This window comes from Narcine bancroftii, chromosome 8 (genome assembly GCF_036971445.1).
Source record: "Narcine bancroftii isolate sNarBan1 chromosome 8, sNarBan1.hap1, whole genome shotgun sequence".
Lineage (NCBI taxonomy): Eukaryota > Metazoa > Chordata > Chondrichthyes > Torpediniformes > Narcinidae > Narcine > Narcine bancroftii.
In genome coordinates this window covers 163698828-163723178 of record NC_091476.1, presented here as the reverse complement: position 1 = coordinate 163723178, position 24351 = coordinate 163698828, and the positions used below count along the sequence as shown (strand labels likewise).

The 24351-nt window shown below is 41.7% G+C and overlaps 1 protein-coding gene across 7 annotated transcripts in view; it reads right to left on the bottom strand.

Annotated features, from left to right (window-relative positions):
• The window catches only part of fhl3a (four and a half LIM domains 3a), a 225585-nt gene that overhangs the window by 49860 nt on the left and 151374 nt on the right, over window positions 1–24351 (bottom strand). Inside the window, exon 1 of one of the 7 annotated variants that reach the window (XM_069895763.1) lies at window positions 7401–7502. The exons of 5 other annotated variants lie outside the window; for them this stretch is intronic. The gene's annotated coding sequence lies outside the window, so the exon portion shown is untranslated. Of the gene's footprint in view, window positions 1–2424; window positions 3646–7400; window positions 7503–24351 lie in introns of those variants that run through there. One more of the 7 variants, XM_069895767.1, reaches the window with a different exon arrangement.

Here is a 24351-nt window from a genome sequence, read left to right as displayed (position 1 = left end):
TAGATACATCTAGGATTAAATGGGAGCAGGATTTAAATTGTGAGATTAGTCAGATGGATTGGGAAAATAGGTGTTATGATGGGTTGATTAAATTAATGAATGTAAGATATAGTATGGTTCATTGTAATTTTTTGCATCAGTTATATTTAACCCCTGAAAAATTGAAAAAATATGGATTTAGTAATTCAGATCTGTTTTAGGTATGGATTATGTGTTGGAATATTTCTACCTTTTGTTTGGTTTTGTAATAAAGTTCATCCTTTCTGGTTTAAAATTAGGATTTTTCTTCAAACTTTGTTTAAAATTCAATTTCCTTTAGATCCAAAAATTTTTTTGTGAGGTTATTTTACTCCGTTAGTGGACTTTGGGTTGGATAAGTTTCAGACAGCGTTTATTCGTCTAACATTGACAGTTGCTCTTAAATGTATTGCTGTGTCTTGGAAAGATGAAGCAGAGTTAAATCTAATTCGATGGCATAATGAGTTGAAGTCGTGTATTTATATGGAGAAAATAACATACAATATACATAATAATTATGATTTTTTTTTGGTTAAGATGTGGACACCTTATATGAAGAATATGAATTTAGTAACATTGTAAATTACTGAATGTTTTTTGTTTATTTTTAATGCTTCTCTTGAGGGATCTGTTGTGGGAGGGGAGAGGGAATGGGTTTGTTTTATTGTTTTATTAATTTTAGATTACTTATTCTGTAAAAGTCTGTTTATTTTTATTGAAAAAATACTAAATAAAGTTTTTTTAAAAAAAGGAGAGCGGGCTCCTGGGCAGGAGCGGACCTTGGAGGGGAAGTGTCGATGATCGGCAGTGGCCAGCAATTTTTTGGTGAATATTAAACATTATTTTAATGCTCAAAAAGTCTTCCCTTGTTGTTTGTTGTTGTTTACAAGTGATTTTCTTTGCCACTGGGCTTTTTTTTTAAATGACCAGTTATCCAAAAAAAACTGTTTATCCAACATAGTCCCAGTCCCGACCATTTTGGATAATTAGTTGTACTGTGTCTGGTGTTTACAGGCTACTTATCTCACACTATGCTTGTCTGGCCATACACACTAACTACAGTGGAACTCTGATTTAACGCAAATCCGAATATAACACGATGAGTCATTGGACTCAGGTGTCAGGCTGTTGCCAGAAGCGAGTACAGGTACTTGGGGCTGCCACGAGCAGCGGAGACTTGGGGCTGATCCAATCTATCACGTTATAACAGGGTTCCACAGTACATGGATGATTGGTTTACTCTTAGATCCCATGCAGACAAAGGCCATATCATATTTTAAGTCTCTCCTGGGAGAAAGATAAATCATAATGAAACATCCATGAATTATAAATGGAACTGCACTCTTTCCTCACAGGAGAATCCTTGGGAATCAGGGGTTCTGTGAAAATTATACAAAGGCATGTTGCATGTATAATTCACAATAATGCTTAATTCCATCCACCCGGGGATGAAATTTCATCTTTCCAATCATATTGCCCATTATACCATATTATATTCAGTTCTTTATTAATCAAAACTCGAGACTGAATGGAATACAGTAAAACCCCTGGTATCCGGAATTCAAGCAACGGACAGCCTCAAGCAAAATAAAATTGAGAAAAGTAACTAGGTAAAAAATATGCAAGTTTAAAATTGGCACGCCTCGCCATAAGTTCGCCAATCCACACAACGTCGCAACCTCAAGCAAACGGAAGATACACTTATCCAACATCTAAGAATCCCCATATGTGCCAGGGGTTTTACTGTACTTAAATGTCAAGGGTTCCGCAGAAAATCTACTCCACAAAGTCTCACCTCTTGTCATTTTACCAGTTTTAAATCCCATTCTAAGACTCAAGCACATAAGCCAAGCTCACACTTAGAGAAGGCTCAAAGTGGTATGTCAGCAGAGATAGCACCGACACCAAGGAACAAATTGTTCAAAGCTATATAAAGCACCAGTTCAAGTGAAACAATTTGATGAATCACACTATTACGGATGTTCCTTTCATTTTGGGCCAGTATTATCCCAAAGAAGAGTACGACTAGAAGCGCAAATAGAGTTTAAACACAGTGTAAAGTATGATACAAATGTCTGATGTCAGCAGAACAATGGGTTTACATGAATTCAGTCACAAATGAATCATCTTTTAAACCACCAAAAGGAAGAGATGCCTCGGAACTCTCCACCAGCCAACGTAGGGTCTTGTTAACATATTTCTCACCCAAAATTCACTTTATTTTCTTCACAGTGAAAAGCTGAAAGGAAATATGAGACAAAATATTTTCTTGTATTTCTTTTTAGTTTTTAAGTTGCATTTATATAGCAACCATATATGATTTCAGGACATCCAAAAGCACTTTATAATAAATTAATCTAGTGTGGCCTCTGTAGGGAAAATTGTTAGTGATTTGTAATATCTCACAGAAACTAATATGATGGTGTTGATCATTTTCAAAGATGTACAGGGTTTCTTTTTTCTTTGGCTTGGCTTTGCGGATGAAGATTTATGGAGGGGTATGTCCACGTCTGCTGCAGGCTCGTTGGTGACTGACAAGTCCGATGCGGGACAGGCAGGCACGGTTGCAATGGTTGCAAGGGAAAATTGGCGGGTTGGGTGTTGGGTTTTTCCTCCTTTGCCTTTTGTCAGTGAGGTGGGCTTTGCGGTCTTCTTCAAAGGAGGTTGCTGCCCGCCAAACTGTAAGGTGCCAAGATGCACGGTTGGAGGCGATATCAGCCCACTGGCGGTGGTCAATGGGGCAGGCACCAAGAGATTTCTTTAAGCAGTCCTTGTACCTCTTCTTTGGTGCACCTCTGTCTCAGTGGCCAGTGGAAAGTTCGCCATAGAACACGATCTTGGGAAGGCGATGGTCCTCCATTCTGGAGACGTGACCCACTCAGCGCAGTTGGGTCTTCAGCAGCATGGATTCGATGCTTGCGGACTCTGCCAGCTCGAGTACTTTGATGTTGGTGATGAAGTCATTCCAATGAATGTTGAGGATGGAGCGGAGACTGCGCTGATGGAAGCGTTCTAGGAGCCGTAGGTGATGCCGGTAGAGGACCCATGATTCGGAGCCGAACAAGAGTGTGGGTATGACAACGGCTCTGTACACGCTGACCTTTGTGTGTTTCTTCAGGTGGTTGTTTTTCCAGACTCTTTTGTGTAGTCTTCCAAAGGCGCTATTTGCCTTGTCAAGTCTGTTGTCTATCTCTTTGTCGATCCTTGCATCCGATGAAATGGTGCAGCCAAGGTAGGTAAACTGGTTGACCGTTTTGAGTTCAATGTGCCCGATGGAAATGTGGGGGGGCTGGTGGTCAGGGCTAATAGATTAATTAATCACATCAATGCACACTATTTGGGCAGTGCGGGCTTGTGGATTGGAAGGGCCTGTTACTGAGCTGCCCCCCTAAATTTTAAAAAATCATAATCCGTTCAGGGAATACTGGCGGCATTAAATGAGCATTGGCCAGGACACTACGTGAGGACAAACCTACTCACATTTGTAATGGTTCTATGTAATTATTTACATCTGCCTGAGGTTATCTTCAGAATATTGTTTAATTAAAAGTGACTGGCAGCACATAGATTAAGAATCTACTGTGGATGCATTCAGATTTTTTGCATCTTAAAGGGAGGCGCTAATTTACTTACAATAAACTGGTTTCATATTTCTGTAGAGAAGGCAGAAATAATTTTGATACATGTGCTTTCCTAAAGGACATGAGTAAACCAATCTCCTTTCACAGTCACTTTTATCGACAATAGCTGGTTTCGATTGTTACGATATTAATTTAAATGTACCAGCTACGGTGATGAGATATGAACTCCTGTCAAGTGAAAGCACTGGATTACTTGTGTAGTTACGCTGCCATTTGGCTAACATAACCCCAGCATTGTGCTTTGGGGACTGCATTAGATGCTCTTCAGCTTGATTTTGCTTTGTTCTTGGTTGTGTATTTTTAGTTACTTTTGGATAAGAACAGCTGCAAACACCCTACTTTTCCACAGGTTTAGTCAGCTTTCATCTTCAATTTGTCAAACTCCTTATTCTTGGAGGCCTGGGAAAAGCAAAAGCAGAGGAAATTAGTTTGAATGCAATCTATGGTGATAGGATCCAGTTCTCACTCCTTGCAATGTTGCCAGCTATTTAGGTTACTCAAACACAGAGCAGGTTAATTGGATTGAAGGCTGTTTTTATCTCTCTCTCTGCTAACTAGAGGAAAAGGTTTGGAGAATATTCATCCACCCCAACAAACGTTGCTTCCAATTTACCAAAATGACGACTAAATCAGGAGGTTCATTCAAACAGGCTGGAAGAGAACATTTGAGAAAATCATCATGTTGGTGGAGTTGGGGAAATGAGGATCCAATTAAAGCATCTTTTAGAGCCATCATTTTCAACCTTTTTTTTTTGGCTATGGCCCCCTGAGGACTCTGATTAAAGTTTATGGGCCCCGCTCCCTGTCAAGCAGTCCAGTTTAGGTGGTGTTAGGTCTGCTTTGTTCATGAATGAGTGAGACAAACACCAGGCTGAGTCGAAATCAGGGTTCTTTGTTCTTTATTACTGGATTGTAACACTTGCGACTAACAAAGTTAGTCGGAGAATGCATTCTGCCGTTATCAGCAAAATGGTGTTTTTTTATACCTCAGGATACGTACTTAGTAAATTATCATACCATGACATTGTCCAATGAATAAACTGTTGCTACCCTTCTCTGTTAGTCTGCTGCTCATCATTCTTGTTAGTGCAAAGCTTATCTTGAGTGTACAAGGTCACATCTGCATTCTGTTACTCCTTAGTACTGGGTGACTCCTTCTCCGGTCCCATCTCATGATGTTTTTACCTTACAATGGTTTCTTCCATACTTCTACTGACTACATACAAACATAAAAAATATTTAGGATTTCAGTCTGCGGCCCCTAGTGGGACCATGTGGTCCTCGTTGAGAACGGCTGCCTTAGAGGAATTTCAAGATTGAAGTATGAAATCGTAAAATTAGTGGAAAATTGCCAGTTCATTTATTATAAGTATGAAGAATCACGTTGTACTTTTCAGGTTATTCATTCATATTATAACAAAAGCAATAACTGGAAAGAGGTCTTTCCGATGTCAACATGGTCTCCATATAACTCCTTCCATGGCGCATGCTTTGTTTATGGTTTCCCTCAGACACACAATATCTATCCACTCAGTTATTAGTTGTCTTCGGCAATACTGATTTTTCTGCAATACTCCATTGTATTTTGGTCTTTCTCCATTAAAGGCATTGTGACTTATCATGCAAAAAAACATAACAGCCTCTGCAACAGGGAGTTTAGTATAATGCCCTTTCTGTATGATACCCAAAGGCAACTTTTTACAGAAAGGAAGCACTGTATTTTTGTTTAATTAAAGAATAACATAAAGCAAAGTTTCCATGAGAATAAGATCAATTACTTCATTCGGGATGGTTTGGGTTTAAAGTGGAAGTACAATACTATGTAAGTAGCCTGAAGCACTAGCACTGATGTTGGCTGGGGATGTATGTAGTCAATGCTGTTTTGTTACCCAGTGAACTGCTGATCTGGGAATGGAACTAACTGACCTTATTTTTTAAGGCAGATGGGAGTCAGACATTGCCCTTGGGTTTGAATAACAACCAGAAATGGATCCTAGCATCCAGGATGGCTTGTCAAGACAAACACTAAACTGACACAGGGGTGGCTTTTCACAAAAGGAATAAAACAAGGACAAAGCAACATGTTAAATTCTTTCCACCAGAGCTGTGTGTGGGGTGAAGGTGGGGCTGGTGTTAAATAGGAACAATTGCCAATCCAATTATTATTAAACAGACTAAGATTATGAAAGTATGCGTGCATGTGTCTGTGTGTGTGAGTGTGTGTAAATTAATGTGCCCCTCCAAAAAACATTTAACTCGGATCACTTTTTTCTTTTCCCTCTCATTGCCATCATGCTATCTTTCCCTGGGTTTTATGTTTGTCCCATTTACACCCTTTTTCTTGAAGCAATTCCAGCGCCAGTGCCCTGGGTTTGAATCCTGCGCTGTCTGTAAGGAGTTTGTGCACTCTCCCCGTGTCTGCACGAGTTTGCTCCAGCTTCCTAAGTATGGGGGCTGTAGGTTAATTGGGAGTAATTGGGCATGTGGGCCAAAGGGCTTGTTACCAAGCTGTATATCTAAATTTAAACTTCAAGATTTTTAGTTTAAAGTATGTGCACTCTACACTACTAAAGAACTGTCTGCAGTGAGATGCAAACTGTGAAATGACACATTTTGCTGCAGCTTTTAAAAATTTCTGTCCTGAATTTTATAGACTTTTCCAACATAAACACATGTGGAGAGTTAAGGAGGAGAATTTTATTAGTTCTGGGATCAATTTAATGACAGTAGAATAAAGGAAGTTTCTGTGAAAACCAAAGGTTCTCCTGGCAAATGGGCACTCCTAGTAAGGGGAACTGACTGCAAGAGATTGACTTGTATCCTTTTCTTTGCTACACACACAAGGGCTGCCAGAGAGCAGCTGTTTTTAATGTTGCAGTGACAAGTTATTTCTCAATACTTCCAAAGGTTTATGCCACATTCGGCAATCAATCACAGCAAGAGTGATGGGGAGCTGCCAACCAGCTCTGCAAATGCATCCCACCATGCGGTGCCGACGAAACAAAAAATCTTCCCAATATTCCTCACAGAGGAGTTGGGTAAAATGACCTCTGGTCAAAAGAGCCAAGTGGTCTGACAGTAGTGAGTACAGGAGGAGGAGAAAGTCGAAGTGATTACAAGGGAATTCCAGGGTGAGGAGGCAAGATAGTAGTACTTTCACTTGGTGGGTTAAGAGAGAAAAGCCGAGTTAGGGGTGTGTCAATCTACATCTGGATTGTAACACCAGGAAAGTTCACTTCATTGAAGATTCCAAATATAGTAAGTTAGGAAATCGGAGTCTACGCTGATGTAATTAATTACACTGGACAACGAACACTGGACAACAGAGTTTGCTTCCTGAACACTTTTGGGTGTATTTTATGGATTTTGGGCTGCCAATCACGAAAACCGTCATAACATTTTCCTATCACGTACCATTTTATAGATATAACCTAATTTTTATAATTTCCTGTTGTATTTTAAGTCTATTAGTATATTGCCCACAAATCAAGCAGAACATGTCACTGAAAATTCATTTTCTGCATTCGCCCTTGGACTTCTTCCCTGCAGATCTTGGTGCAATCCGTTATAAGGTTTCACCAGGACATTGCAACCATGTAAAAGCAGTTATCACGGCAACTGGAATCCATCAATGCTGGCCAAATGTTGGACACTGACATGAGAGGCATCAGATGCTGAGTACAAACGAAAATCAGCAGTAAAACATTTTTAGTTCAGTTGAACTAACACAAGTTTACTTACTGTTTCTGCAACTTCCTAGGTGATACAGCCAATATGAAATTATCTTTGTGTTCAGCTTGAAGTTGTCTATCGTAGTCCCCAATTTTTTTTCAAGAAGCAAACCTTTTGAAAAAAAGTTGTTATCCAGAGTAATTGAGATAACTTGATTTCTTCAGGCAAGTTGGCTGTAGAAGGTCTTGGGTGAGAAAGATATTATGTCACAGCTGTGTTGTTTAAGCAAGCCCTTGATGAGGAATTGGGGAGGGGGATGATGTTGGGGTGATTTTGTGGGTGGTGTTGGAAGGACAAAAGCAAAATCAAAACACAGAAAAATACAGCAGTGTGTTGTAAATTCAAGCAAAAATAAACAGACACAAACTTTAAAATAGAAAATAGGCCTGTGTTAAATGTAACATCTGTTTTGCATTCTGGAGATATGCATCCAGTCTTGGAAGGCCACATTGGCTCTCAAAATCACTTACGTCATAACATTGTAACTAGTTGATTTCAATGTGCTGCTCCTGTCGGACTGATCTGTGCTATGTAAATTACCCACTCATTACATTTTTTTTTTACTTTGATCTTTGTAACACACGGCAGGCTGCCCAAGATATTATGTACAGCCACCAAATCTCAAGGCGCTTCCAAATTTCCTATGGAGCTTAAACAGCGTGAGCCCTGGAAGCAATCATTTTCTCCTTATCCTATACTCCTGTGTGCTGAAAAATTCCTTCTTGCAGCTCAGCCATCACTTTTTCCATTAAATACTTCCACATTGCGCAACATATTTCTTGCACCCCTGTGCCATGCTACTATGGAAAGTGGTATTGTCATTGGCTAACATTTTCTGATATCTACATTAGTTCCTTTGTGAGAGTCCTTGTTAGAGTCTTGATTTATAGTCAAGTTCAAGCCCAGAGGTTGAGTCGCTAATCAAGACCATGCCTCCAGTGTCACATACTGTGACGGTAGTACTGTCCAAAGTGATATCTTATCGTTCTGACAAGGTCGGTGGAAAAATGTGCACAAACTGTTTAAAGAAGGATACGATGTTCTTTCTGGGCTCTGATCAGCATTCCTTCCTCAGTCAAGAAAAACAGATTAATTACTTCCATTTGGTTGTTTTGATATGTGTTTTGTATTTGTGTACAGCCCTATCAAAAGCAAATTTAAATTAATTCTCTAGTTGTCAAATACCATAAGATGACCTGATGATCTATTAGGGGTGGCACATAAACTGTGGAGAAAGAAGATGCAGACTCCACCAAATCTTCACTCTCTGTATGAGTGTGAACACTCCCCCAAATCTTCACTCTATGTGTGTGTGTGTGTGTGTGTGTGTGTGTGTGTGTGTGTGTGTGTGTGTGTGTGTGTGTGTGTGTGTGTGCGCGTGCGTGCACTGCACCATCTTCACTCTCTGTGTGAGTGTGCCCATTGTACCGTATTCACTCACTGTGTGAGTGTAAACAGTCCACTATATGTTCATTCTCGCTGCTAGTGTATGCAATTGGCTTAATCTTGGCTCACTGTGCCAGGCTGTTTTGTAAGTTGCTGAGGTACTCATTTATAAATACTGTATCTGGAAAGTTATGGAAATACACCGAGACTAAACTTGAATAATGAGTATACTGATGTGGTGAGATGGAACAAGGTGACTGGAGGTTCCCGTAGGTGCTATTCTACTGGATTTCTGTGCCACCGGTAATTTGAATGAGCTCTCAATTAACCTGGCAACCTGCGGCATGCCTGTGGGATGTGGAAAATGAGAGCACCCAGAGAAAACCAACATAGCTACAGGGAGGACATACAACTAAAGATAACATCCAAGGCCGGAATCATCCCTAGCTGTCTGGAGCTGGAATACAAAAGCACTACTGCTACACTATTGTGCTACCCCATTGTCCGAGTTAACAATGGAAAGGAAAGAAAAGTCAAAAACTGAAGCAATCCATTACAGAAAAGGATGAAGAAGAAACTTGTTGCAGGGTATCTAAAGTATACACTGCATCAAAAAGTTGAGAAATAGCCAATAGCATCCTAATGCCAATTCCAGCAATTGGGTGAAGAGCAAATGGAAGAAAAGGAAATCATTTCCAGAGGATTAATTTTGTCTTCAACTCTGTATTCCCCGCCCTACCCTCATCCCAATTATCACCTCCAAGTTACCACTTCATTTTTTCACTAGAGTTTTCTGTTTCCAACTTCAACTGTGAAATGGCGGATTCAGTGGGATAATATCTTAAAGAATCTGAATCAGAATTTATTGTCGTGAACAAGAAAAATTCTGTGTTTTGTGGCAGCGTCACAGTGCAAACGTTCATGTTATAATCATCTTACAACATTATATATATTTTTTAAAAGTGCACGAAAGGTAAGGCAGTGCCTTTGGTTCATTGATTATTCGGAAATCTGATGGCAGTGGGGAAGAAGCTGTCCTCGTGCTGTTGAGTGCTCTTCTTTAGGCTCCCGTACCTTTTCACCAATGGTAGCAGTGAAGAGGATGTAGCCTGGGTGGTGGGGGGGTGGGGGGATCTTTGAGGACGGAGGCTGCTTTTTTAAGACACTCTCATGTAGAAGTCCTCGATAGAGTGAAGTCTGGTGCCTGTGATGTCTGTGCCTAACAACCCTCTGGAGTTTATTCTTGTCCTGAGAGTTGGTGCTTCCATGCCAGGCAGTGGTGCAACCAGCCAGAATGTTCTCTACGTTAGACCTGTAGAAGTTTATGAGAGTCTTTGGTAGCGTACCAAATCTCCTCAGACACTTCACAAAGTATAGCCGCTGGTGAGTCTTTTTTGTGATTTCATCAGCGTGGAGGCTCCAGAACAGATCCTTAGAGATGTTGACCCCCAGGAATTTGAAGTTCTTGACCTTTTCCACTAATGAGCCCTCGATGAGGACTGGGTCGTGTTCCCCTGACTTCCTCCTGAAGTCCACAATCATCTCCTTGGTTTTGCTGACATTGAGCACAAGGTTGTTGTCGTTACACCATTCAACAAGCTGATCTCTCTCCCTCCTGTACACTTCCTCATTGCCGTTTGCGATTCTGCCGACAACCGCAGTGTCATCGGCAAACTTGTAGATGGCATTGGAATTGTGTCTGGCCACACAGTTGCGGGTGTGTAACGAAGCCTATGAGGAATCCTCTCTTTGTAAATAGCATGTAATCCCCACACACAGTGTTCCTGACATCAACTGCACTATCAGGAAGAGAGGTGGAAAGGACAATCACTTTGACTTATGAGTGGATGAAGAAAAATGTATTTACAAAGTGCCTTTCACCTCCCTTTCAGAACATGAAGTACTTTGAAGTCACAGTTGAAATATTGATTGGATCAGTGAAAGTCTCTTCACCCATGTTGTTTCAGTCTTAATCAGTGAAATTCATCTTCAAATTAAATATCACACAATTCTAATTTTTCCCAGTAATGCACAAGTTTTCTAAAAATATATAATTCCAATGACAGATAGTTAACTATAAAAAAAATGTATTCTTATACATATCAAGTAATTCTCCATACTCTCCAAGATCTAAGAAAATCTTCGACTCTTTTTCTTATTTGTAGAATGAGACACAACAAAAAGGTAAATGAACTGGATTATTAAAGCTTTTTCAAGTGCATGTTCTGAAGTATGACCCTCCTGTGTCTATTGTTATGGACCCCGGACAATTTTATTTTAGGACCATGAACAGGGCTGAACCTATGGGGGGAAGAGAGAGGACCGTGCGCTGCTGTGATGTGCTGTAGTAGCAGTGGGAAAGCCGACAGCTGCATGGGAAGTACTGAAACAGTGCTAGGAAAGCTGACAGCTGTCAGAAGTGTGAGAGCCACACGCTGGAAGATGGTGGGCTCGCAGAGAGTGCGCCTGCTACTGTCAACTCCTCTCCACCAATGGGAAGAGCTGAAGGCATGCGCTGGGGCACTTGAAGAGCAGGTTTTGAATGGGTTGTCAGTTAGTTGGTCGGCCGGAGGGCAGTCAGTCAGATGGTCGGTCTGTGTGTGCGTGCTCACCCGGCAGCTTCAGCAAACAAGAGGGTGCATTGTGGTGTTAGCACTGCCGTACCTAACTGTCAGCGTGCTCACCCACTAGGTTCAATAGGAGAAAGGAGACTGAGCTACTTTGACTGCAGGTGCCAGCACTGTTGTCCTGACAGTAGTTTGCGCTACTGTGATAGAATGTGTGCATATGTGTGCGTGTGTTTGTGTGTGTGACCTAGGCTTCACCAGTCTCCTTCCAAAAGGAGGACTTCATGTGACAGGAGTCACTTGACCACAAAAGACAGGGTGTTTAGAGGGGAAGACTTTTGTGACAGAAGATTACCTGTTAACCCTAAAGTGGGTTTCAGAGCCATGAACCTCGTAAAGTGACCAGGAGATCACTGGGTGAAAATTCCAGTGTGAAGAAATCAAAGGTGGTTGTTGCCACATTCGAAACTCAGGAAAATCGTAAGTCTAGAGTGATCATGACTGTCTGTCTCCACATCCAACTCAAAGACCAGAATCCCAAGCCTCAAGACCAGACTCTGCGAGCTGTTCCTTTTTGACTGATGGACTTGACATGACTGACTTGGGGTTTTCTTTTGGGCATTTTGAGCTTAGACTGCAATGGTCTGGGTTTTTTTTTTCCCCACATACACCATGTAAATATCTGTTTTCAATGTAGAGTTGCCATAAATACCCTTATGCTCAAGGGTAAATTTTATTCTATTACTGCTAATTTGTTAATAGATTTTGAGTTGAACATAATTCACCTGTTCATGCATCTCTCAAATGCTGCAGATGAGGCGTAACACTATACAGAGCTGACTTTCATTAGGTTTCTCCTGAACATGTGTTGTAATGTAGAATACTATAATGGAAAAACTGCCTTAAAACTATGATGAACATCCACTGGAATTCACTCCCCCGAACATCAGGCAATCTTTCTTTTAATATTTACATGATGTTGATGACCTCAAATTATTTGAAGTGTGCTCCAGAATAGCATGCCCAGGCGACCAATCCCAGAGCCATGCAGGAGTGATTTCATAATGCACTCAACATGCAATGAGTCTGGCACATGGAATTGCAAATCTCAGGGACGCTTGTGAAAAGGATCTTTAAAGTACTGCCTTGCACATAATGGAAGCTCTTGGAATGGCAATTCCCTGCCAGCCATCTGGGTAATTTTGCCCTCATGTAGTAAATGACTAATGGGAATGAATACCGTAAACCACTAATGCCAATGCCAACAGAGGTGGTGCCCAGGGCACGAATCTACCGTATTCACCATCAACACTCAAAAAAGGGTCTCACTTCTGACATTAAAGACATAATAATGCTCCGTCTTGCTGGTGAATATCTTCCCCTACAATGGAGATTGACACTATTTCTTAAGCATCCATTGACACTTAAGGCAATGGAAACCAGACATTAGGTGTGGGTTATTCTGACTGCATGGGGAAGATGATAATTCTAGATCGGCCACTGAGTTAGGGAAGGCATGAAGTGACTATCTCCACTTTGTTAAAAGACATATCCCTGCCACTTATTACACAACTTTGACCATCTATTCTGTCAGTTAACATTCCGTCTGTTTGTATGTGAGCTTTCTCTCAACACTGGAATAAAAGTAGCATATTTTGGGTGTTTTGGGATTGCGCTCAGAACCTATTGGATCAGCCACCACTATTTGAATATTCAGAGTGATTCTGTAGATTGGATGTGCCCGTGTGGTAAATATGTGACTCTGTAAAGGTTACCTGTCTTACACTCAAAATATTTATGTTATATCAGTAATTACAGCAATTGAAAATGTAATAAAAACATAAAAATGCTGGAGGAACTCAGCAGGTCATGAAGCATTTTCTTTGAAGTATAAAACTTCACTGTTCTGTTGAGTATCAGGGGAGGTGAAATAGATCCTCTAGAAGACCTCCTTTTGTAGAATAAAAACCTTTACATCTACCAGCTTTTCATCTCCAGTGGCTTATATCACAATCCGAGCAGGTGTCAAGGGTTTGGAACATACTGTTGAAGTAGCCAGGGCATTTAACTTACTTTTTTTTCCCCAAACTTCAAATTTATTGTGAGAGTGCATGTATGACCTCACATACAACACTGAGATTTTTTTTTTTCCTGTGGGCCAGGCAGAATTTCTACTCATCAGTTGTGGTAATTGCACTCAAGAAAATGATGAGATGTTATTTATTGTCATGTAATAAAACAGAAATATATTATTACACAAAACTACCTTTAATCTGCCATAAGGCCAACCAAGATTCTCCATTAGCAATAGCATTGCCCGGCATCCCTTATAATCAGAGAAAGATAAATGAAAGAGAGTTGCCCATAGTCACCAAGTATCCATGGGTTCACCTCCAGCACTCCAGCAGATTATTCAGCCACACAGACTACAGTTCAGTTCAAACCATCGGCAACCCAAGCCCACATTCAAACCTCCGACATGATAAGGAAGCATTCAGTGCCCAGGACAAATCAAGAACTCTCCTTGACCTCAGCATCCTCTCGAATTCTGTTTCTGATACCTGGTCCTCATGAGCCACTCTACAGTAGCCTGCAGCCTGGTCAAGTCAAGTTTATTGTCCTCTGATTGCACAAGTGCATGAGGAAACAGCGCTGTACAATCCTTGGCACAGACACACAATCAGACATAGCACACATGCAGACAAATGATACCTATGCAGGACAAGTATTCATATATGCAAATCATAAATAAATATTGTTTCCTAAATATGAGAATCTTGGATGGTTATTGTGAGCAGTTCCTTTGGTCGTTCAGCATTCTCCCTGTTTGTGGGAAGAAATTTTTTCTCAGCCTGGAGGTGCTGGCTCTGTTACTCCTGTATCTCTTCCCGATGGGAGTAGCTGAAAGATGCTGTGTGCGGGATAGTAGGTATCCTCAACATTTTGTGTGCCCTTTGTTGACAACGATCCCATCGATGGTGGGCAGGGAGACTCCAGTGATTGTCTCTGCCTCTCTCATGGGATTCTCCCTGGTGCTCTATGCCAGTCTGCTGTAAGTCTACTGCGCCCCAGAGTCTCCAACCCCTCGAGGATGGTGCCGAACACAGATGACGCCATCTTGGGCCTCGACCCCATGGTCACAGCTCCTTTAACAGGCTACTTAAAGCCTGTACGGAGCCGTTGGCAATAAGATTGGGGAGCCGGTCTGACAGCACCGCCGCTATTTTTATACAAAAGAGAAAAAGATAAAGAAAGAAATGTAAAGAAATTGACTGTGCAAATACAGAAAAAAATATTCAGTAATAAATAATGTGCAGTTAGATATGATTGTCTGATTGAGGCTGTTGTTTCAGAATGTGATGGCGAAGGGGTGATAGTGAAGTACATTTTGTAATTGATGAACACTGTGTACTGGTTGCAGAGGGACTAATTGTTTAGTGCGTTGTTGGACCTCCTATCAAAATGGCTGCTTGGTCGGAATGATGTTCGGTTGGTTGAACGTTGCTGGGGTTGCACTTACCCTTAATTTGTACCTCATAGATAGTGGAAGAACCCAGCCACATAATGTGGAGCCACGTGGTGTCCTTGTACCACCACAGAGTTGAACAATCAGCATTCTGAAATAATAGTTGTGTCTCTGAGCAAACTTGACTTGAGAGAGCCCAACTCATCAGTTTCTCATATGCAATAAGGAGTCATTCAGAAAAAATGCTCATAATCCTCTTAATCACAGACTCTGCAGCTTGCTGATTTGATGGGACATATTTTGGTGAAACAACTCTTTTTTTTTCAACAATTCTTCGTGAACTTAAAGCCAAAAATGTTAGTGCAAAATTACAACATACGCAAAGAATGTAGCACACATCATCTAGGGTGCAGGTCCACTCAGTTTTTAGAGTCAGTTATTCCTGTGCAAATTCTTTCAGCAAGAAACACTTTTCATACAGCGCGATGTCCAGCTGCTTCAGAAAACAAATGGAAGTCCAAACCAGCCTGATCCCAATGCACACTGTGCTTTTGTGGGGAAAGCATGCCTCAGAGTCGGGCTTCAGTGGATCAGAATACCTTAGAAAGTCTAATTATTGTTGTAGTTACGTTCAGCTGCTTCAGAATTAACTTATTCACCTACATTGCTCCAGCCAGCAGAACCACGAGTCTATGAATAATTCCTTGGCTATGGAGGATGTTCATTCCCATTTCTAAGTGGGCACTTAAGAGTTCATCTGAAGGCCACTGAGGCAACTAAGTTCGTAAGCCACTGGGCTGCTGGCCAGAGGTGGAACAATGGTGAAAAGAGAGTATTATATAGAATTCAAATAAAATCCAAAAGCATCTCGATTATTTTTTAAGATGGCATGAGGTGCATGCGATCCCTGCAGCCCTCAGGAAACCTCAGCTATGATGGATTACATGCATCTTATCAATGACAGACAAGGCAGCTGTTTCTACTAACCAGTTCCAGCTTTTATCTGACATAAACAGACAGCTTTCTTGCCATCTAAAGTTTTTCTTTCTAGTGAAAGGGTTTCAAATGTCCCCATGAAGTGTAAGGACAACTGCAATCTCCTAATATGGTGAAACTCCTCTTTGAACGGCATTACAAATAAGCACAAGTTTCTGCCACTCGCTTCAAAATGGATACAAAAATTCTGATGTTCAGTTAAAGTAAATTTATCACGAAAAAGATACAACCATTCAAAGACTTATTATTACACATTTCAAAGAACATAATGAAACTTTAATTGATACACAATCTGAATTAAGTAACTTTAAAATAAGATTAATGTACAGCAATCAAATATCCGTATTGATAAAGCACATGGGTCAAATGATGAACAGTTTTAAAGTATGATTTATAATTATATCCTTAATGATATGTATATAGTGGCAGGGAGAGAATTGAAGGTTTGGATTGGGGGTGGTGGGGAGGAGCTGGTGATGGGCTTTAATTAACCTTTAACAGTTCAATAAGCAAGAAATTAGGGTTAAAATTACACTTCAGTTGTGTCCAACAAGCAGAAGGCTTGTTAAAACCCACAGTTTCTACAGTTAAATCAACATATCTTTCAGTTTCTTTACTAAGTTGGAAAGGAGGAAATGAAAATCACAGTTAAATGAATATACTTCACAGCTGTACCTGTTAGAGAGTCACTCAAGACTCAAGATTACTTTCTTCCATTCTTGTTTTGTGGGTTGGCTTCAAAGGGATGGATGGGCTGAATGGCTAATTCTGTTCTTATATCCTACAGTCTTATAACTATTCCCAACTATTGTACTCAATGCCCACTTGATAAAGGCAAGAGTGCCTTCTTTACTATCCTGCCTTCCTGTATTGCCACTTTCTGGAAATTATGTACTCCTAGGTCTCACTTTTCCACAATACTCTTAAGTGCCTTGTCATTTGGAAGTTCTGCCCTGGTTTAAATGACCAAAATGCATACTTTGCACATGTCTGAGTTAAATTCCATCTGCCACACTTTGTCTCACTTTCCTAGTATGGTATTTCACACAACCTTCTTCATGGTCACCACAAAATTTTGGTGACACACAAACTTACTAGCCATGCCAAACCACATTCTCATCCAAATCATGACAAACAATGGACTCAGAACAAATCCCTGTGGGACACCTCTGGTCACAGATGTCCAATCTGAAAAATACTCCTCCACTACCACCCTCTAACTCCTACCTCCAAGCCAATTTAGTATCCAGTTGCCGAGTTCACCCTAGATCTGATGTGATCACAACTTATGGTTAAAGACCTCGTTAAAAAGTCTACTGTCCAGCTCTCAACTATCGTAGAAACATAGAAAATAGGTGTAGGAGTAGGCCATTTGGCCCTTCAAGTCTACACCACCATTCATTTTGATCATGGCTGATCATCCACTCAGTTCCCTGTTTCTGCTCTCTCTCCATACCCCCAATCCCCCTAATCACAAGTACTAAATCTAACTCTCTCTTAAATATAGCTATGGAACCGGCCTCAATCATCTTGATTACATCCTTTTAAAAAAGAGAAATTTTACAACAATATATAATGTTTGGTAGTTTCCACAATTTGAGTGAATATAAATGATGACACCCAGCTCAAGCTGTCATGTGTCAATTCCTGTCTATTCATGTAGACAAAAAAAAAATCTGTTTCTCTAATGTGTAACAATCTACCTATTAATGGAAGGAGAGTCGTGGATTATGAGGGATCAGTTTTGTGATTTTCCCCAACCAGGTTAGTCCATTAGAAGGAGCACTGATAATGTTATTCCTTACTGTTACAACAGGCCTTAAACAGGTAAGAATCAATGAACATTTAAAATATATTAATAACATTTTAAGTCTTTCAGCCAAGTGAGTAAAAGCGAATATGGAGTGGCGCCTTCCTGTGCTCTAACCCTGCGCCGCATATCTGTCCTTGGCCTCAAGCACCGCTGAACCAAGGCCCCCCCCCCCACAAGTTGGAGGAACAACACCTAATATTCCACCTTGGCACTCTTCAACCGCATGGCGTTAACATTGTCTTCTCTGGTTTCTACTAGACCACTCCCCATTCTCCCTCTCTTCCCTATCTCTCTGTCACTTTTCCTTTAGCTCTCCACCTCTTTCATTTCCAACCCCATTTACCCCCCCCCCCCAAACTGGTCACTGTTGTTCATTCCCTCCCTCATCCACCTGTGGGCCTGTGTTCCTTCCCCTCTGCCTCCCAACCATTTTATTTAGTCGCCTGCCTACACTTTGCTCATATCTTGATGAAGGGCTCAAGCCTGAAACGTTGGTTATGTATCTTTATCTCAGCTACATAAAGTGGACTGTTTGACCTCCTGAATTTCTGCAGCACCGTGCTTTACCTTCTATTCAATGTTGCTTTGATCTTTATCACAGCAGTTTCTTTTGAGATCTTGAAACAAGTGCTGAGGGCAACTCATTGATTTTGTTTCAGAACCTAAAGTTCTCCATACTGTCCAAAGCTATTGCATTATAGCTCACGTTGAAAGGAGAAAGCAAATCCTTATCGAAAGCAATACAATAATCAAAGACTTCGAAAGGAACTTCATCTAAGGGAGAAGTGAGAGCAGCCAAACATTTGAGCAGGTAATTCAAGCTCAATTCACTTTCTGGGTTACAAAAATAACCTGTCACCAAGATATAATGAAAACACTTTACAAGGCGGCAAAGAATCAGTCACCACCAAATCTGGTGAATGTGGAAGTACAGCTTCCCATTTTTTTGTTCTGCAGAGGTTAAACCCTTTGTGTTGGAATTAGAAAGTCTAATGTTCAAAGGTGCTTCTTGCATGTCACTAAAATTTAAGCCTATTCCCTCCCTCTGTAGAATGGCGAGAAGTGGGCAACCTATCTATTACTACTTTACGCACCCTGCTTCTGGAATGTCAGGGCACCAGTCAAGCACACAAGAACAAATAACAACCTATCCTGTTCTTGGAATATATGTCTCAGCATATGGTTCTTATTTACATGAGATTTGAATCTTTGTTTCCATATATTTTGCAATGCTATCAACCTGTCAGTCACATTCCCTGCTGATTTGAGACAGGACTACGAATGCACTTCTTGTCATGTTGAAAATGTAGGGACTAGGATCCCTGTAGTATAAATTCAGTTCAGGAAAGAACAGAGTTATTGTTTCAGAATTTCTTGCCACTTCCCTTAGCTGGTTCTTCAAATGACACGTGTGGACTATGACGTGCTTGTAACATTAATAGCATCTCCTCACTGAAGCGGGATTACACACTCTCCAGCCCCTATTGCACAATTAAATGAGACTTACATTTACATCTTAGGGCTTCAGAGCTCAGTTGACCCTGAGACCAGAATCCAACACAACTCTTGTGGGCCAGCCAGCATAACCCTCAATGTAAATGGATGTGATGGGCTGGGGTCATGAACATGAAGAACCACCTGCAGCGTTTCCGAGTGTTAAGTGCACGATGTTTGGCACACTGTTCACCGTTTGAATAGCTCGTCCATTACAGCACCTCCTCTGTAACACCAGCTGTTTACTCCCCCAAACTCCCCTCCCTCTCGCCTGCTGAAACCCTTATCCCCTGTCTCGCAGGCATGTACATGCACAGCACTTTGCAGGAGGAAGCAAGCAACACGGTGACCACCACTCTGACATGAGCCTTTCTTCTCTGACACTGCAGTCCTGTTCACTCCTCAGCAATCTGCAGAAGACAATGGCAGGATAAGCAGATCCTGACTCTGATAGGAATACCCACACAAACCACAATATGTGACATATTGTTGCAGTGACTCAGAGCTTGAGGTCACAAAGATCTGCTAACTTCAAAACTACCAGAACCTTCAGGGCATATGCAGAGAACCTAGTGAGAAAGGATTTTACTACCAAACACCAATCCTTCTCGCAATCTTTTTTTTAAATTCAGAAAAGCAGAGGAAATCACAGCACAGAAAGAAGTCTCTCCCATTTTGTGCTTGCCCAGGCAACGTGAAAGTTTTCCAGTTTATCCCATACTCCCACCCTGCTCCTGTGGTCCAGCAACATTTTCCATTCATGTTTTTCCTTTACAAAACACTTATTCAATCTTTCTGGATTTCCTTTAAAAGATTATTGTCTTGTCATATTTATTCTACAACGTGTGTTTCACTGAGGTCCTGATAACGAGAGCAACGTTCCACCTCTGTTACCTCAAACGTCTTTGCCCACTTTTAAACTTACAAAAATGTTGTTTAGTCTTGTTGTCTGCTTCAGACCAAAGGAATTGATGCAAAAACAAGGAATTCAGGTTGGCATGAGTCATACACACTCCAGACTTTACCTCATAGATCACAACAAAAGTTGTCTGGATTAGTCTAATACACAGATAGCTTTTATTGGTTTTTTTAAATGTAGACATAGGGCATGGTAGCAGGCTCTTTTGGCCCATGAGTTCATGCCGCCCAATTACACCCAATTGACCTACAACCCCCCCTTGTATGTTTTGAAGGGTGGGAGGAAATCAGAAAACCCAAAGGAAACCCACACAGACATGGGGAGAACATAGAAACTCCTCAGAGACACTGCCAGATTCGAGCCCTGGTCCCGATCACTGGTGATATAACAGGATTGCGCTAACCACTACGCCAACCGTGTGATGCAGGCTTGGTTCAACACAGTGCTTGGGTCAAGTGGGGCACACTTCAGAAAGACGTCTCTTCCCCCGCCTCAAAATAGCGACTCCCCCTGACATAAGACGTCTGGAAGAAAATTCCCTTAACTGTCCAAAAACTCTGCCAACTCTAGAAAATAAAAAATATGCAATAATTTCAGTGGAACAATGAAGCATTTGCAAATGTTTTGTTAAATTGTACAGGGTTCAGGAAATAAAAAGTGAGATTTGTTTCTTGGGAGAGCTCTCAGCAGGGAGTTGCAGATACAACATTTTGGCCAGTTCCAAGCTTGTGACTGATAACAAAATGCAAGTGCATGAGATAATGACAAGCACAACAGATGATTAAAGATTGCAGCTTAACCATGAAGAAGATAAAAAATGCTGGAGGTAATTTAGATCATTCTCTAAGTTTCTGGTATGAAGTAGCTAAATTAAATTTGATCTTAAAATGCTTTGCCTGGATTAAGAATAGAAAGTATAATTACTAAGCACATAAACAATTGGAACAGTTGTCAGGGTCAGTGACTTTTATATCTTCCTTTGATTCACATAAAGGACATCTTGAACTTGACCTCAGCAGCATTAGGTTTTCTCCTTTCCCTGTCCCAGCAGAGTGAACATTTTCCAGTGCTGATGAGGCTGACTGTCTCATCAAAGCTTTTGAAGGATAAGCTGTAAAAGCAATGGACTTGCTCAGCATTAAATCCTGCTTTTTAAATTTTTTTTTCTAACTTTGCTTTTTTTCTGAAACGTAGCTGCTTCCAACACTTCACCTGTGAGTCTGCGGGAGTCATCCGCTGCATTTGGTGCTCCCATTGTGGCCTTCTCTCCATCGGAGAGACTGAGCTCAGTCTAGAAGATCGCTTCACGGAGCACCTTCGCTCTGTCCATATCAATGACAGGGATCTCCCAGTGGCCATCCATTTCAATTCTGTGCCCCATTCCTGTGTCGACATGACTGTGCATGGTCTCTGGCACTGCCAAACCAAGGCCACTCGGGCAACACCTAATATTCCTTCTGGACATTCTCCAATCAGATGGCATTGACATCAACTTCTCCGGTTTCTGCTGGGCTGCATTCTCCCTCTCTTCCCTATCGCTCTGTCTCCTTTCCTCCAGCTCTTCCACCACTGCCTCGACACCTCCCCCCAACATTTTTTCAGGCACCTTCCTACATTTTGCTCTCGCTCAATGAAGGGCTCAGGTCCAAGACGTTGTGTATGTATCTTTATCTTTGCTGTTTGAACTGCTGAGTTTCTCCCACATTGTTGTTTTCCTGAAATACTTGCTCTTGATTTCCTTTCCAATCACTTATGCCGAAGATTGCACAGGAAGTGGGCATCATAAAAGAGCAGTGTATGGCAACCTGATGGCACAGACGTAGGCCGACATTCAAGTTAACATTTCAGTATAATGGTGAGATAGATGGAGGATTACAGGATGCCACGTCTGGCCAATGCTCTTTCTGGGTTTAGCTCTGACTGTCTAAAATGGCATGGTCTTAGCCAAGTTTCTCTCTCCACAGTTACTGCCTGGCTTGTTGATCAATTCTGTTAAGAATATAAGAAATAGGATAAAAGTCAGTTATCCATCCTGCCCTGTTATTTCAACAAAATTGCAGCTGATCTGACTTGGTCCTCGACTCCACTTTTAACATCCTAGCACCCATTATATTTTGTTTTGTTTAGCCTCTAAATAGCTGAAAACAATTTATATACAAAACTGAAATGCATGTTGGCAACAATGTATACTGTAAAACAATTTTGATTATTTTATACAGAGCCAAAGCAAAACACCACAGAAACAGGCCCTTCAGCCCAACTGACCAAGTTGTCCATTTGAGCTCAAACCCTCTCAACTTAAATGTATACCCTTTAATTTAGAGTACCTCTTTTCCCTTCAGATTATTATTCTGTTAATTGTTATAAATCTGACTCAAAAACTACCCAGTGGAACCCCAAATCAGAACCTGTGGCGAAGCAATATCTTGTGTTTAACATCAAACTCAAAATTACCCCTACATGACCCTTTAAACAGTCAGTGCACAGGCCATTTAAACTTCACAGAGTAGCAACAGCAGATATTCAGTCCATTTAAACATTGTGGGAGATTTAAAGGGACATTGCATGGACCATTTAAACAACGCAGGAATTACCAGCAGCGGACCCACAGGCCATGTAAAGAAGACCTGACCACATGGACGCAGGGTGGTTGGGCTAAGATGCTGGGCCCTGAGGCTTCCACTCCCTACAATCCTCCAGACCAATGTACAATCTTTGGAGAACAAACTCGGATGAACTCCAGGCCAGACTTCAACTTCAGGGAGACTTCAGGGAGTGCTGTGAAACACAGTTAAATGCAGATATTTTGGACACAGCACTCCAGCTTATGGGCACCCTCCACTGCACTGACCGAACAGCGGCATCAGGAAAAACCATGGGAGGTGGTGTTTGTGTCGTCACCAATTCATCGTGGTGCACAGATGAGCTGGTTATGTCCCAGTTCTGCCCCCCTGATCTGGAACATCTAGCAATCAAGGGTCACCCATTCTATCTGCTGAGGGAGTTCACCGCCATTATCCTGGTTGCAGCGTACATTCTGCCCCAGGCTAATACTAGGCTGGGACTAGAAGGACTGAGCCATGAGACAGCACATCCCAATGCCTTCCTGATCATTGTGAGGAACTTCAATCAGGCCAATGTGAAGTACACTCTGACAAACTACCACCAACATATCACATGCGAGACCAGAGGAACCAACCCACTTGACCACTGCAACACCACCATGAAGAACGCCTACCAAGCCATACCACGACCGCACTTTAGCAAGTCTGATCACCTGTCTGTACTTCTATTCCCTGCATACACGAAGAGACTGAGGACCACAGCACCGGTAGTGAAGATGGCAAAAGTATGGTTAAGGGAGGTGGAGGAGTGTCTGCAGGACTGAAATGAATCGGTGGACCGGATCATATTCTAGAATTCATCCATAGACTTCATTGAATATGCAACAGGTGTCACCAACTACATGTCCTGCGTGGATGAGTGTGTGCCCATGAGCACATACTGGGTGTTTGCCAACCAGAAGCCCTGGATGAATCAGAGGATTCACAACCTCCTGAGGGCGAGATCAAGGGTGTTTAAGGCTGGGGATCTAGATCTCTACAACAAGTCCAGGTACGATCTGTGGAAACCCATCTCTGAAGCAAAGTGGCAATTCCTGAGGAAGCTAGAGACAGAAACATATACACACCAGCTAAGGGAGGGAGTGCAAGCCATTACAGCCCACAAAGTGAGGGTGAACTCCATAGATGGCTGTGATCCTTCATTACCTGATGAGCTGAACACCTCCTATGCCCACTTTGAGAAGGAGAACCCAACAGAGCCTACGAGAATTCCTGCGAAGGCTTGAGGACCCTGTGATATCTGTCTCTGAGGCCGACATCAGAACATCATTGAAGAGGGTGAACACTCGCAAGGCATCAGGCCCTGGGAGGGTGCTGAAAATCTTTGCCAACCAACTAGCAGGAGTGTTCAGGGACATTTTCAATCTCTCACTGCTGCCGTTGGAGGCTCCCACCTGCTTCAAAGGGGCATCAATCATCCCGGTGCCCAAGAAGAGCAGAGTGAACTTCCTCAATGACTATCGCCCAGTAGCACTAACCGCTACTGTGATGAAATGCTTTGAGAGGTTGGTTATGGCCAGAATTAGCACATATCTAAGCAAAGACCTAGACCCACTGTAATTTGCCTATCGTCACAATCGCTCCATAGCAGACTCAATATCACTGGCTTTCCACTCAGCTCTGGATCACCTCAAAAACAGCAACTCATACATACAGCTGATCTTCATTGACTACAGCTCAGCCTTCAACACCGTT